General features: G+C 42.6%; 1 protein-coding gene and 1 pseudogene across 1 annotated transcript in view; one reads left to right on the top strand and one right to left on the bottom strand.

Annotated features, from left to right (window-relative positions):
* The window catches only part of ZRANB1 (zinc finger RANBP2-type containing 1), a 69644-nt gene extending 55897 nt beyond the window's left edge, over positions 1 to 13747 (bottom strand). The window contains exon 1 of the mRNA XM_061162878.1: positions 13639 to 13747. The gene's annotated coding sequence lies outside the window, so the exon portion shown is untranslated. The remainder of the gene's footprint in view (positions 1 to 13638) is intronic.
* On the top strand, positions 7037 to 7356 carry LOC133069911 (small EDRK-rich factor 2-like; annotated as a pseudogene).
* Positions 13748 to 15327: the final 1580 nt, after the last annotated feature.

The raw sequence follows: 15327 nt of genomic DNA, 5'->3' as shown, positions 1-15327 counted from the left end.
AGGAAAATGAAATCTAACACTTTCCACATTTTCCCCATCTATTTGCCATGAAGTGGTAGGACCAGATGCCATGATCTTAGTTTTTTGAATGCTGAGTTTTAAGCTAGCTTTTTCTCTCTCCTCTTTCACCTTCATCATGAGGCTCTTAGGTCCTCTTCACTAAATGCAGAGCTATAAAATTCCCAGAAGATAATATGAAAGGAAACCTAGATGACCTTGACTATGCCAATGACTTTTCAGATAAAACCCAAAGACACAATCCATGAAAGATATACTTGATAAACTGGATTTATCAAAATTGAAAATTTCTGTTCTACAAAAGACATGATCAAGAGAATGACAAGATAAGCCAAAAAACAGCAAAAAATATTTGCAAAAGACATATCTGATAAAGACTGTTATCTAAACTATAAACAGCTCTTGAAACTCAATAATCATAAAACACCCTAATTAAAACAAGGGAAAAGACCTGAACAAACACTTCATCAAAGAAGATATATATGGCAAACAAGCATATGAAAAGATAGTCAACGTTATATTTCATTAGAGAATTGCAAATTAAGACTGCAACGAGATATGACTACACAGCTATTAGAATGACCAAAATTTAGAACACTAACAACAAATGCTAGAAAGGATACAGAGCAACAAGAACTCTCACCCATTGCTGACTGAATGCAAAGTGATACAACCAAGTTAGTAAGAGTTTGGCAATTTCTTTCCTTGTAGCTCAGTCGGTAAAGAAACGGGAAGTATTATTTTTTCCTCTTTTATGCTCTTTTCCTTTCCACTCCATGGTTGCCTAAGTCACTTACCCTTCCTTAAGTCCTTATCCCTCCCCCCCCAAAAAAAAGAAAGAAAAGAAAAAGAATCCACCTGCATTGCAAGAGACGGGGTTTCGAGCCCTGGGTTGGGAAGATCCCCTGGAGAAGGAAATGTCAACCCACTCCAGTATTTTTGCCTGGAAAATCCCATGGACAGAGGACCCTGGTGGGCTACAGTTCATGGGGCCCCAAGGGTCAGACACAACTTAGCGACTAAACCACCACCAGTGTTTCATTGTTGTTTAGTCACTAAATTGTGTCTGACTCTCTGCAACCCAATGGACTATAGTCCAATAGACTGCTCTGTCCGATTTCCCAGGGAAGAACACTGGAGTGGGTTGCCACATCCTTCTCCAGGGGAGCTTCCCGACCCGGGGAATGGACCCACATTTTCTGCACTGGCACACAGGTTATTTACCATTGAGCCACCAGGGAAGCCCCTATTCTTGCCACATTGCTGTTGTTCAGTCACTAAGTCGTGTCCAACTCTTTGCAACCCCATGGACTACAGCAAGCCAGGCTCTCCTGTCCTTCACTATCTCCCAGAGTTTGCTCAAACTCATGTCCACTGAGGCGATGATGCCATCCTATCTTCTCGTCCTTTGTCACCCCCTTCTTCTGCCCTCCGTCTTGCCCAGCATCGGGGTCTTTTCTAACAAGTGGGCTCTCTTACCATTTGACTGAGCAATTATGCATCTTGGAATTTGTTCCAAGGAGTTGAAATTATATGTCCATACAAAAACCTGCACATGGATGTTTATAGCAGCTTTATTCACAACTGCCAAAACTTGCAAGCAACCAAAGTTCAGAAGGTGAATGGATAAACTGTAGTACATCCAGACAAGAAAATATTTAGCACTAAAGAAAAATGAACTAACAAGCAATGAAAAAACATGGAGGAACCTTAAAGGCATATTACTAAGTGAAAGAAGCCAGTCTGAAATGGCTATATTCTGTTTGATTCCAAGTACATAATATTCTGGAAAAGGCAAAACTATGGAGATTTTTAAAAAAGACCAGAGGTTGGTGAGAGGGAGGGATGAACAGGCAGAACACAGAGGATTTTTAGGGCAACGAAACTATTCTGTAGGACACTATAATGGTGGATATATATACATGTATATATATACATTTGTCAAAACCCATAAAATGTACACACCAAAAGTGAACCTTAATGTAAGCTATGTACTCTGATTGGTAATTATGCATCACAGTAGACTCATCAACATAACAAATGCACCACTCAGGTGAAGGATACTGACAGTAACAGAGGTTATGCATGTGTAGAGTGAGGAGTATAAAAACTACTTTCTGCTCAATTCTGTAGTGAACCTAAATTGCTCTAAAAAATAAAGATTGTTTTAAAAATCTACTTCTTAACAATGTTTTTAGTCACGAATATCCAGGAAACATTTTCTTAAAAAAAAAAACAACAAAAAAAAACAGTCCTCAGAATGACAGGAAGTTTTAAAAACTATGTAACTTTTGGTGTGAACTTATTAATAAAACTGCTCTAAAAAATAAAATCTAGGTTTCCCTGGTGGCCCTGTGGTTCAGAGTCCACCTTGCAATGCAGGAGCCACGGGTTGGATCCCAAGCCTGGAAAGAGACCACATACCTCAGAGCAACTGAGCCCATGCGCCCCCCAACTCTCAGCCCTCGAGCCCTAGAGATCCATCCACAGCAAGGGAAGCCAGCAGAATGAGAAACCTGCACACCACAACCCGAGAGCAGCCCTCACAAAGCAACCAAGACCCAGTGCAGCTGAAGATAAATAAATAAAATTGTAAAAAAATAAAATAAAATAAAAAATGAAATCTGAAATACGTTCACACCCAACATGTTAAATTTTAAAAAGATACTGAAATTAGCATGAAGGGCTCCTACTAGCTAAATGTGAATCAACTCAAGCATCCACATAAAAATAGGAAAAGACTTTTGAAGTACTGACTAAAAGAAAACTCCGTAAGTCTCCAAACTAACAAATAAATAATGGAGAAGAAAAGTTCTTCCTTACAACAGAAATCAAATAAATGCAAAATGACTAAACTGGATTAAAAATTCACCATTTGGCAATCTTCCCACTAGAATCAAAACACGATCACAAGTGAACATTAAAACTAGTGGGTGAAAATTTGAGAATTAACAGGATATTTAAATAGTCTCCAAGTATTTCCCCAAAATCATAACTGGTTATGTTACAAAGCCAGCAGACACCTTAACCAAATCATCCAAGTTAACCACACCAGGAAAAACATCATTTGCCTTTTGTTATATTGTACTAAGAACAAAACTGTGTGGTATTCTTGCCAAAAAGTACATCCTCTGACTACAATCATGAGAAAACATCAGAAATATCGTATGAAGCGACTTTGTACAAAATTGCGTGAGTGTGCTAAGTCACTTCAGTCGTGTCCAATTCTTTGTGACCCTGTGGACTATAGTCCGTCAAGCTCCTCTGTCCAGAGGATTCTCCAGGCAAGGATACTAGAATGGGTTACCATGCCCTCCTCCAGGGGATCTTCCTGACCCGAGGATCAAATATCCGCATCTCTTATGTCTCCGGCATTGGCAGGTGGGTTCTTTACCACTAGTGCCACTTCGGAAGCCCTAACTACAAAATTACTAGTTCTATATTCTTCAAAACGTATCATGAAAAACAAGGATTTTATTGTTCCAATTAAAGGAGTTTATAAAAAACATGGCAACAGACTGCAACACATGATCTCAGATTTTCTTTTGTCTTTATAAAGAACATTAACAATTGGCAACATTTAAGTAAGACTTATAGAATCTTTCTTATTCTTAAGAATTAATCACACAATGTTAATTTCCTGACTTTGATACCTCTATTGTGGTTACATAGGAGAAAGACTTTTTTGTTTTTTTTTAGAAAATATACACTGAAATATTTAGAGATTAAAGGATACCAAACCTGCAATTTACTTTCAGACAGTTCTGGTGGGAAAATATACTTGTATTTATATATGTCCATGTGCATGCATCCTACTCTTTGCGACCCCATGGACTGTAGCGTACCAGGCTCCTCTGTCCATGGGATTTTCCAGGCAAGAATACTGGAGTGAGTTACCATTTCCTCCTCCAGGGAGTCCTCCTGATCAGTGATCAAACTTACATCTCTTGTCTCCTGCATTGGCAAGCAGAGTCTTTACCACTGAGCCACCTGGGAAGTCCACGAAACAGGTACACAACAGTCCTTTTATATGAGAGCAAATGTGGCCTCCTATATCCCAAATATCTCTCAAGAATTGTCAGCTCTTTCTACCACTTCCACCAAGTCTTAGTTCATTATTTCTCTCAACTATTCTATTATTTTAACTGGTCTTCCTACCTTCATACTTCACATCTCCACCAAAATAATCTGTTCAAAAAAAATCTGGTGTTGCTATTCAGCAACTTGAAAAATGTCAACACCCTACTAAAGTTAAAAGTCTTAAAAAGAACATAAAGGATCCTTCCAAACACAAACACGTGTGCGTCAAAAATATCCTGAAGTATTTTCCTTCAGTGATTTACTGCCTTTCACCAAAGCATTATTAAGGGAAAATGTACTGTACTTTACTTTGGGAAGATAAGTTCCATCTCTCAATATTTCACATAGAGAAGAATGTACTACACTTCTTAGATGTGAGTTCATGTCCCTCTCCACCTGTTACTGAGTTGGGGATTTTGCCAAATCCTTAAGACCCAAGGCTCTTCACCTGAAAAAATTATGATGCCTTATCTGCCTTTACTTGGGGGCTAATACCAATAATCTCAAGATCTACATTCTATAAATAATATGAACAAATGTCAGTTTGAAATAACACACCTTCGATTTTACAAGAAGCTTCAGGTCACAGAACACTTACATTATTTCTCTTCATCTTCAGAACCCTCGGGTACTTTCCAAACCCTTCAGGTACAGAATCCCTCTGAGGTACAAGTATCTTCATTTTAATGACAAGAAATCTGTGGCTTCAGGAAAGGTAAAAAGAACTAGTCCACGGTTATGAAACTTCAGGAAGTAAAGCCCAAATTCTGACTCCTATTTTCCCTAACTAACACACCACAGCCTTCCAGGGTTACAAAAACATTTTCCCAGAACAAAACATGACTATTAGATTACAAGACGGACTGACTGTATAGTCACTGTGTCTGGCCACCACAAGGCATTGGTACTACCTCCAAACAAGTCCCCAAATCTGAGTTTTTCTCCAGATTACCCTATCATGCCCCTCTTCCAAGCCACCACCAACTCTCACATGGATTACTACATAACCTCCCCACTAATCTTGTTGCTTCTATTCTAACCACCATCCTCGCATAGAAGCCAGATGGATCCCTTAGAAACGTAAACCAGGTTACCACACAAGGTCTTAAACCCTACTCACTAAGAATAAAATTAAAATTCTCCAGTCTTTCTTGCAAATCTTTACATAAAAGCGGATTTCGTTCTGTTCCTTTTACAAGCAAGCTCAGTCTTGCCATGAGTTTTCTAGGAACAATCTCCTCCGCCCAGAATTCTCTCTCCCTAGATTTTCATACAGCCAGCTCTTGTCATCAAAAACTAGATTTAAATATCACCTACTCAAAAATCTTCCCTCACCACACTGATGTCATTCTCTACCACATTATCCTACTTTCATTACATTACACCACCTGGCTTTGGTTGGAGTATCTGGTTGTTTGCTTCTGTTTTTTCCTTGTTTGCTCTCTCTCTCTCTTCACTAGAATGTAAATAAAGATTTTAAACTTAATACAACAAACAGCCTCATCATATCCCCTCCCCACACAGAGGCAACCCTTCCTTCTTCCTACCTGTAAAGACGATCTACACTGAAGAGGATCATTTCTCCTTTCTATTTTCCAGCTCCTCAACAATACTAGCTCTAAGGGAAAATGAGGAGTAGGGACTGGAGCAGAGTAAGGCACTCACATCCAGGTGTTAGGAGCGATACTCCAACCTCAACCACGTGCTTAAGCCACACTATACCCTGTGCTAGCCCTTACATGTAACATGTAATTGTCACATCTCCACCCCTTCACTATATATGGTTGCTTCTGCACACAACGTTCTCCCATCCCACTTGCGTTCTTACCTACTTGTGTGTGTGTGCAGACGTGTATATATATATACACACATACATACACACACACACACACACACACACCTAGAAATCTGTTACTCCTTCTTCAAAGCCTAGCTTAACTGTTTCCACTCCTGTACAACCCTTCTTGATCCAATCATAATCTTGTGCTAATTTAGTCATTTCTTTACCACTTCACAGTACTTTGTTTAGTGGATTAAGGTTTGTTTATAACGACAAAAAAAAAAAAAAAAAACTCATTTTTATGTCTCTACAAACAGAGTTTGCTATAAAACAGCCACTCACTGATCATTCAGTCAACAAAAAGCAATTCAATATTCTACTGGTATCAAAGGATAGTATTTCAAACAAAGATTAGTCAAAAGTTCTGCAAATTGTTATCATTCCCAAATTTAAAAACAAACTTTAGTGTCATTAAATACCAAAAAATGAAATTACCCACCCCAATCAGAAAAGGATTTAAAGGATTTAAAAGTGACTTGTTAAAAGTTACAGAAATTATGTCTTGCCCTCAGAACTCCAATCACAAGGATACTGCTGCAACCCTCACTAGAACTCCGTTTCTCTATCTGCAACGTCAGGATAATTTCTTCAGACACCCAGGGAATGCTGTCTTGCAATAATCAATTTTAGTTGAGAAAAATTATGTTACTAAAGCTAACTGAATTTCAGCAAATGATGCTGGGACTACTAGACAGCCATCTGCAAAAAGAGTAAGTATATACTTACTATATACAAAACTCAGAATTATCAAAGAGCTAAATGTAAGAGCAAAAACTGTAAAATCTGTATAAGAAATGCAAATCTTCTTGACCTTGGATTAGACAATGGCTTCTTAGAGATAACACCAAAAGTATAAATGACAAAAGAAAACAGATAAACTGGACATCAAAATTAAAATCTTTATACTTCAAAGAACGCCACCAAGAAAGTGAACAGATAATTATGGAATAAGAGAAAGTATTTGCAAACCACTTGCAAATCATCTGACTTCTATCCAGAATATATAAAGAACTCTCACAACCCAACAATAAAAAGACAAATAATCCAATTGAAAAACGGGCAAAGGACTGGAATAAACATTTATCTAAAGCTACACAAATGACCAATAAGCACGTGAAAACATACTCAATACCATCAGCCATTAGAGAAACGCAAGTAAAAACTAGGAGACGCCACTTTACTCAGAAGGCTATAATAAAAAAGACAGCAAGTACTGAACGAGGGGACGCGACGGAGGCGGTGACCCGCGGTAACCAGCGAGAGCTCGCCCGCCAGAAGAATATGAAAAAGCAGAGCGACTCCGTTAAGGGAAAGCGCCGAGATAACGGGCTTTCTGCTGCGCTCGGAAGCAGAGGGACTCGGAGATCATGCAGCAGCAGAAGAAAAAGGCAAACGAGGAGGAGGAGGAACCCAAGTAGCTTTGCGGCTTCGTGTCCAACCCTCTCGCCCTTCGCCCGTGTGCCTGGAGCCAGCCCCACCACGCTCGCGGGTCTCTCCTGTGGGCCGCCCCGAGTCTGCGCGGGTCCCGTCTGTGCTTCCCGCCCCTCAGGTAGCCTCTCTCCCGCTGGGCCTCGCCTGGGGGTGAGGGGGTTACCCCCTCCCAGCGTTTTTTATTCCTGTGGGGCTCATCCCAAAGTATTAAAAGCAGCTTTGTAAAAAAAAAAAAAAAAAAGACAACAAGTGTTAATGAGCCTGCAGAGAAATGGAATCCTCATAATGCACTGCTGGAAGAGAACAGTCACAAAGTCCCTCAAAGGTTAAGCACTGAGTCACCATATAACCCAGCAATTCCACTCCTAGGTATACACCCAAGAAAAATGAAAACTTATGTCCACACAAAAGCTTGTACACAATGTTCATAGCAGCATTATTTCATAAAAGCCAAAACACAGAAAAAACCTAAATGTCCCTCAGATAGATAAATATAAACAAAATGTGATATATACCCATATATGGAATATTCATTATTCAGCCGTAAAAAGGAATGAAGTACTAATATATGCTACAAGATGGATAAACATTAAAACATCAAGCTAAGTGAACAAAGCCAGACAAAAAAGGTCAGACACAAAGTTCCAAAAAGCAAAACTTGAATTTACACACATTGACAACTAGTTACATAGCATTTATATTATATTAGGTTTTATAAGTAATCTAGAGATGACTTAAAGTGTATAGAAGGATGTGCATAAACCTACAGACCTCGAGAAACCTAAAATACTTGGTTATTTCATATAAGGGAACTGGGTACCCCTGGATTTTGATATTCGAGGGGGATCCTGGAACAAATCCCCCATGGATACTGAGGGACAACCATATTGTATGATTCCTTCATGGCAAATAAATGGGCAGAAAATGGAAACAGTGACAGACTTTATTTTCTTGGGCTTCAAAATCACTGGAGATAGTGACTGCAGCCATGAAATTGAAAGACTCTTGCTCCTTGGAAGAAAAGCCATGACAAACCTAGACAGCGTATTAAAAATCAAAGACATCACTTTGCCAACAAAGGTCCGTATAGTCAAAGCTATGATTTTTCCAGTAGTCATTTATGATGGGAGAGTTGGCCCATAAAAAGGCTGAGCATCGAAGATTAATGCTTTTGAACTGAGGTGCTGGAGAAGACTCTTGAGAGCCCCCTTAGACATCAAGGAGATCAAATCAGTCAATCCTAAAGGAAATCAACTCTGAATATTCACTGGAAGGACTGATGCTGATATTCCAATACTTTGGCCACCTGATACAACCGACTCGTTGGAAAAGACTGATGCTGGGAAAGACTGACGGTAAGAAGAGAAGGGGACAACAGTGGATGAGACGGTCAGATGGCATCATCGACTCAATGTACATGAGTTTGAACAAACTCTGACGGGGAAATCAGGCATGCTTCAAGTCCACAGGGTTCCAAAGAGTCGGACACGACTGAGTGAACCACCACCAATTTATACAGAACAGGCAAATCCACAGAGAAAGCAGATTTCCAGTTGCCAGGAATTGGAGAAAAGAGAGATAACTGCAAGTGAGTACAGGGTCTCTTTGGAGGGTGAGAGAAATGTTCTGAATAGTGGTGATGGTTATATAACTTTGTGAATACACTAAAAACTAATGAATACTTTAAAAGGGTGAATTTTACATTATATGAACTAAACTTCAATTTAAGCTGTTTAAGATTTTTAAAATTTGGACCATTGTTGAAGTCTTTATTGAGTTTGTTACAACACTGTCTGCTTTATGTTTTCATTTTTTTGCCACAAGGCACGTGGGATCTTATAGTTCCCTGACCAGGGATCGAACCTGGACCCCATGCATTGGAAAGCTAAGTCTTAATCTCTGGACCGCCAGGGAATACCCTAAGCTGATATTTTTTAAAATTAAGAAACACCTGGAGATGTGCAAATGATTTCCAACAATGCTATTATCCATTTCAATAGTTTTTACTCATGTAAATTCAGTCCACATAAAAATCTGCCAAACAGTACAAAATAAAAAACCAAAATTGCATTGTGTTGCTTGAGAGGGAGTGGGGCAGTCTGCCTTCAATAAATTAACCATAAAAATAAAGGAAATCAGTGTTTGTTTTCATCACTAAAAAGTTCAATTCATTAGGCACCTGAAAAATTATTAATTTTATGTTCAATTTACCTAACCAAGTCCATTTTAAAATTCAAACTAATGACTCTTGTCAAACCAAAATACCAGAGAGCAAAAAATGCTTACTGATCCAGACTTCTCAAGTGCTGAAAGTACTGATGTAATTCTATCAAAGTCCCTTTTACAAATGGAAGTAGCCTAAGTAAAAATGCTTAGTGTTTCTGGAAAGTTAACAGACTAATTTTAGCTTCAATTATGCTAAAAAGGTTTCTGAAGCTTAAAAAAAGTTTTTATGTAAACTAGTTTCTAAAAACCAATCAATTTTAAGGGGAAAAAAAGTATTTTGATGAACTGGAGGAAGAGCACAAGTTTCCATATAGATGCAGTGGATAAATCAAGATGATTTACTGCTAGGAGACTCTGTATCCACAAACCATCAGGCCTCCCACTCACACACACAACACAACAGGAACATACACACCTATTTTCCAACTGCATCAGCAACCACCCATGTACCGCATAATTACACATATTATTCTTGGTAAACAAAACTACTATGGACCAGTTTGTTGGTGTTTTTTTTTCCAACAGTGTTGACAGGTAGCAGTGAATCACACTCTCCTGAGCCTCACCTGCCTCATGATCAGTGACACATGCGGCCAACAGCTGAGGTTAAAGATGCAGACTGATACTACAGATGAACTTCCCCTCCCAGGATGCTAAATGCTACCTATCTACTTCCCTGGTGGCTCAGCGGTAAAGACCCCACCTGCAATGCAGCTGACATAGGTTCAATCCCTGGATCGGAAAGATCTTCCGGAGAAGGAAATGGCAACCCACTCCAGTATTCTTGCCTGAGAAATCTCATGGGCAGAGAAGCCTGGTAGGCTACAGTCCATGGGGTCACAAAAAGTCAGACTAGACTTAGCAACTAAACATCAACAACAATACAGATATGCAACAACTAACCCTTAGTGTCACTGGTGCCAAATTCAAACCCAAGTTAACTGGCCCAGGCTCAAAGATGAAATAAATCACAGGCTTTTTTTTATTTGAATAACACAATGATCATTATTAAAATGTTAAGCATCCTCTATAGAAAGAATTATGCTGATAATGTTGCTTAGTCTCTAAACTGTGTCCAACTTTGTGTGACCTCATGGACTGTAGCCCACCAGGCTCCTCTGTCCATGGGATTTTCCAGGCAAGAATACTGAAGTGGGTTGCCATTTCCTTCTCCAGGGGATCATCCCAACCCAGGGATAGAACCCACGTCTCCTGATTAGCAGGAGGGGTTTTTTTTTTTTTCTTCAAAACCACCAAGCCACTTAGATATAAACATACTAGCCAAAAAAAAATTTTTAGAGATTGTCATAGTTTCCAATGGACTGCAGCACGCCAGACTTACCTTGAGTGCTGCAGTCCACGGGGTCGCAAAGAGTCAAACACAACTGAGTGACTGAACCGATAGTTTCCAGTATTTTGCCTCATAAATCAAAATTCCAGCAACTCCAATACTTAGAGAAGTACAAACTTCATATTCTAGAACATCTCTAAAACCAAAAACACTGTCAGACCATGTATCCATATTTTCAGAGCATAATATATGGTGCACAGATGTAGGGCTTAGGGTTCATACCCAATTCTCAAAGATCTTAAAAATCTAATCGGGAAGTAGAATAAAAAGATAAACAGAAATCCAGGCCAGCATATTCTAAGGAGGAGAAAAAAAAGACGAGGAAAACAGTCTCACACAGCAGAGGTGAGAATAGACCTCTTGGGGTTGAAGTAGCCAAAAAGGCTTCTCAAGGCCAGAATAAAGGGAATATCCATGAACACAAGAAGAGTGTTTCAAACAGAAACAAAGGCACAAAGAAAGGCCAAGAGGAGGGATTTCAAAGGAACAACACACAAGTTAGTTTGGCTGGAACTAAAGATTCACAAAGGGAAGAAATAAGAGTTAAGATTGAAGAATGGATCAGGGCCAGATTATACAGAAACCTGAAAACCACAGGGAGGAGTTAAAACCTTACTTTGCATGTAACAGGGAGTTTCTGTAAGTTTTTATGTTGTGATGTGAGAAGGTGAGTGTTAACATGTGCAAGGTATTATTTACTCAAAGCTTTAGTGAAGCACAAATATTCCAGGTGAAACACATCACCAGGAGAAGCATGTATTCAAAGTCCGGGTACAAGAGCTTATTTTGGGGGAAGGAGGGGAGTGAGCAGCAGTGCGCAAATAATGACACTGACCCAAGTTAAACAAAAAGCTACAGAGGTCTACCTTTGCCATTCCCATTTGTTTCAAGTTTCCACCTATTATAAAGCAAGGTAAGTATAAAAGCACACGGAACAGCTCTCACTGTATCAATTACACACAGGAGGAAACTTACCTCAAATACCCTACAGCTGGGTCCTGAGTTCCAAACCTATGCTGCCCCTCAGACTTGAAATGTAATATGCCAAAACCTTTATCAGCATACAGAACCGAATCAAGGCCACAAGCTTTAAAATACACTACCATGAAAGAGTTCACCACACTAACCCAAGCACATTTTAAAAGTAAATAAATGGGTGTCTCAATGCTCCCAAGCATTAATAAAAGGGGTTGAAACAACAGAAATAAAATTCCCTCATGACATTCAAATAGGATCCTCCCCAAAGATTAAAATATGCCATTACTGTCCTCTTAGTGCCACTAACAGCCCTATAAAAAAAAAAAAAAAAGTTATGAAATTTTAGCATAAGAAGGTGATTGCATATCTTGTCAAGAGCTAAAAATCAAACAGGGAAGCAGGGTTCTAAATTTCTTTATAATTGCCTCATTTAATTAATACTCACAACCAGGAGTAGAGATCCAGCTTTATTTTTCACAAACGTAGTTTAGATGACTTTCCTAAGGCCCCTGGCACAAGCCAAGATCAAAATTCCTCATGGTTTCCCCTGGCTTATGGTTTGAACACTGAGTCATCCATGCTTGATCAAAACATGGGTACCCCTGAGGTCGCACAAGTGATAAAGTCAACTAAAAAAAGAGACCTCAGATAGAAATAAAAACACTCATTATATAACGTTTCCAAGAGGGAAAGATTTCTCTTCAACTGGATTCCTAAAATATTTTTGTACATTAAATTTATTGACAACAACATAACATCATAAGGGGAACACATACTTGGGTGGAAGGGGACGGCGTTTAACCTGATACAAGTCTACGGAGTTACGGAATCAATTGACAAATACCAAATTCTCTGCCAGAAGAGTTTCCAAACACCAGGGTTATCTCAAAGATAAATGGGGTCGGCTCAAACTTCCAGGCTGAACCTCAACTGCTGGCCCCTCGAGCTTAACATGCAAGTATTCATTACGGTCCTTTTGTCTGTGGAATGACCCCACACACCAAGCCACAGCCGAGGGAATAACAAGGTAAGTGTGCATGGAACCATCGTTTATTGCGAGCTAGAGTGCCAGACAATCTTTGCACTAGTTCCACCTTCTCCCCCGCAACCACCACCCCCCGCCCCTCAGCCCACCCTGTCGGCCCCCACCTTTATTTTGTGAGAAAAAGGGAAACAACGGGAGGCCATCGCGGGAGGCGGGGAGGAAGCCGCCGGGGGGGGGGGGGGGGGGTGCTGAAATACAAGTTTGGGGGGACCGGCACCAACTTGTGGCGACGGACCCAAGTATTGAGGGCCCTATTGCAGAGACCAGCCCGTAGGTGGCAGGAAAAGAAGTTGGGGGTGGGGGTGGAGAATTGGGGGGGGGGGGGGGCGGGAATCTGGCGGAAGACAGGCGGCAGGGCAGGCAGCGCGTCCAGGCGGCGGACCGATGGTCGGTAAACAAGCCGGGCGGACCCACACCCTCTCACAGCCCCGGGCCTGTCCCCTCACTAGGAAAGCCCAAGATGGAAGCGCGGCGAGGCCAGCCCGTGCCCCCCTCCCCTCTCCTCGCCGGCGACGCTGCCCCCGGGGGTGGGGTGGGGGGAGATGCAGGGGGGGCGGCCCGGGAGACCCAGCGGCCAGGGTGCTGTGAGGGAGCGAGGGGCCGGCCAGGCCGCGCGGCGGGGCCGCCAGGGGCCTGAGGCAGGGCGCCCTCCCCGGGGGTCCCAGTTACCTGGCGGCGGCTCCTCCTCCAGCTCCTGCTCCTCCTCCCCGTCCGACGCTCGGCGCCCGGCAGCCGCGGCGGCGGCGGCGGCGGCGGCGGCGACTCCCCCCAGAGCAGCCCGCGGCGACGAGCCGAGCCCGGCCCCTCTCCGCCTCCCTCCGCGCCTCCGCCCGCCCCGCTGCTGCCGCCTCCGCCCTCTCCCCACAGTCAGGACATGGTCTCCACGGGCCCGCGCGCGGCTCCCGCTGCCGGAGGCGGGGGCAGAGGGGCGGAGAGCAGGCGCGGAGGCGGGGGGACGCCGAGGGGAGGGGGGAGCGAGGAGGGGGGGCAGCCTCGGACGCAGCGGGCTCTTAATGGCGGCGGTGAGAGGCCCCGGAGCCAAATAAACCCCGCGGGTAGCCGCACAACGTCAAGGCTGGACCCCGCAGCTCGTCGCTCTGTCATTGGCCCCGAGGCCGCCAGCGGCGCAGCCAATGGGCGGCCGCCTCTTTCCAGGCGCGGGAGGCGGGCGGTGGAGAGCTGACGTCACGCAGGCGCCGGACCCGATTGTGAGGCAGCGGCGCGCACCAACCCCCCCCCAAGCCCCGCCCACTTTGCGGCGGCCGCCCGCCTCGGGGCTGCGGAAACTCGGCGACGTGAGCGGGACGCAGAGAGGCGACCGTGCGGGATACGGAGACGCAGACGGGGCGACCGGGAGGGGTTCTCCTGGCTGCTTAACTCCTCCTGTCGCCTCTGTGCTCTGACGCGTCAGTAGTCTTAAGTCAACCCCCACGTCTCTCCAAGTGAACTTCTTAGTAACAATTCTGCCATCACTTTTTATTAACACAGTTTCAGATTCTTGATATATAAATGTTTAGGTTGAGGTAATTTAATTTTTATGTAGCTACTTTTTACCACGTCCATTTTTATTCCTGCTACTGACTAAAAAAATGTCACAATCTGAAAGGATAGAGTTGTTTTATTTGGTGGGAATGTTTAGCACTCCGAGCCTGGGAGAGATCGTCTTAGTTCAGTCATCTGTTCAATCGCTCAGTCCTGTCAGACTCTTCGCGACCCCATGGACTGAAGCATGCCAGGCCTCCCTGTCCATCTCCATCTCCCGGAGTTTACTCAAACTCATGTCCATTGACTTGGTGATGCCGTCCAACCATCTCATCCTCTGTCATCCCCTTCTCCTCCTGCCTTCAATCTTTCCCAGCATCAGGGTCTTTTCCAGTGAGTCAGCTCTTCGCATCAGGTGGCCAAAGTATTGGAGTTTCAGCTTCAACATCAGTCCTTCCAATGAACATTCAGGACTGATTTCCTGCAGGATGGAATAGTTTAATCTCCTTACAGCCCAAGGGACTCTCAAGAGTCTTCTCCAACACCACAGTTCAAAAGCATCAATTTTTCAACACTCAGTTTTCTTTATGGTTGAACTCTCACATCCATACATGACTACTGGAAAAACCATAGCCTTGACTAGACGGACCTTTGTTGGCAAAGTAATGTCTCTGCTTTTTAGTATGCTGTCTAGGTTGGTCATAACTTTTCTTCTCAGTAACTCTGAAAAAACTGCTCCAAGGAGGCAGGGAGGAAGTCAGGCTATATACAAGTTTGCAGCAAAGGGAGCAGGCACTCTGAACATCAAAGATCAAGTACCAAGTTAAGGAATTTAGCATTCTATGTACAAGAAAATGCCAGCCCCTGGGCTCCCTG

The sequence above is a fragment of the Dama dama genome, chromosome 15, assembly GCF_033118175.1.
Source record: "Dama dama isolate Ldn47 chromosome 15, ASM3311817v1, whole genome shotgun sequence".
NCBI lineage: Eukaryota > Metazoa > Chordata > Mammalia > Artiodactyla > Cervidae > Dama > Dama dama.
Note: the sequence above shows the minus strand (reverse complement) of the source record. Positions and strands in the feature narration are given on the sequence as shown.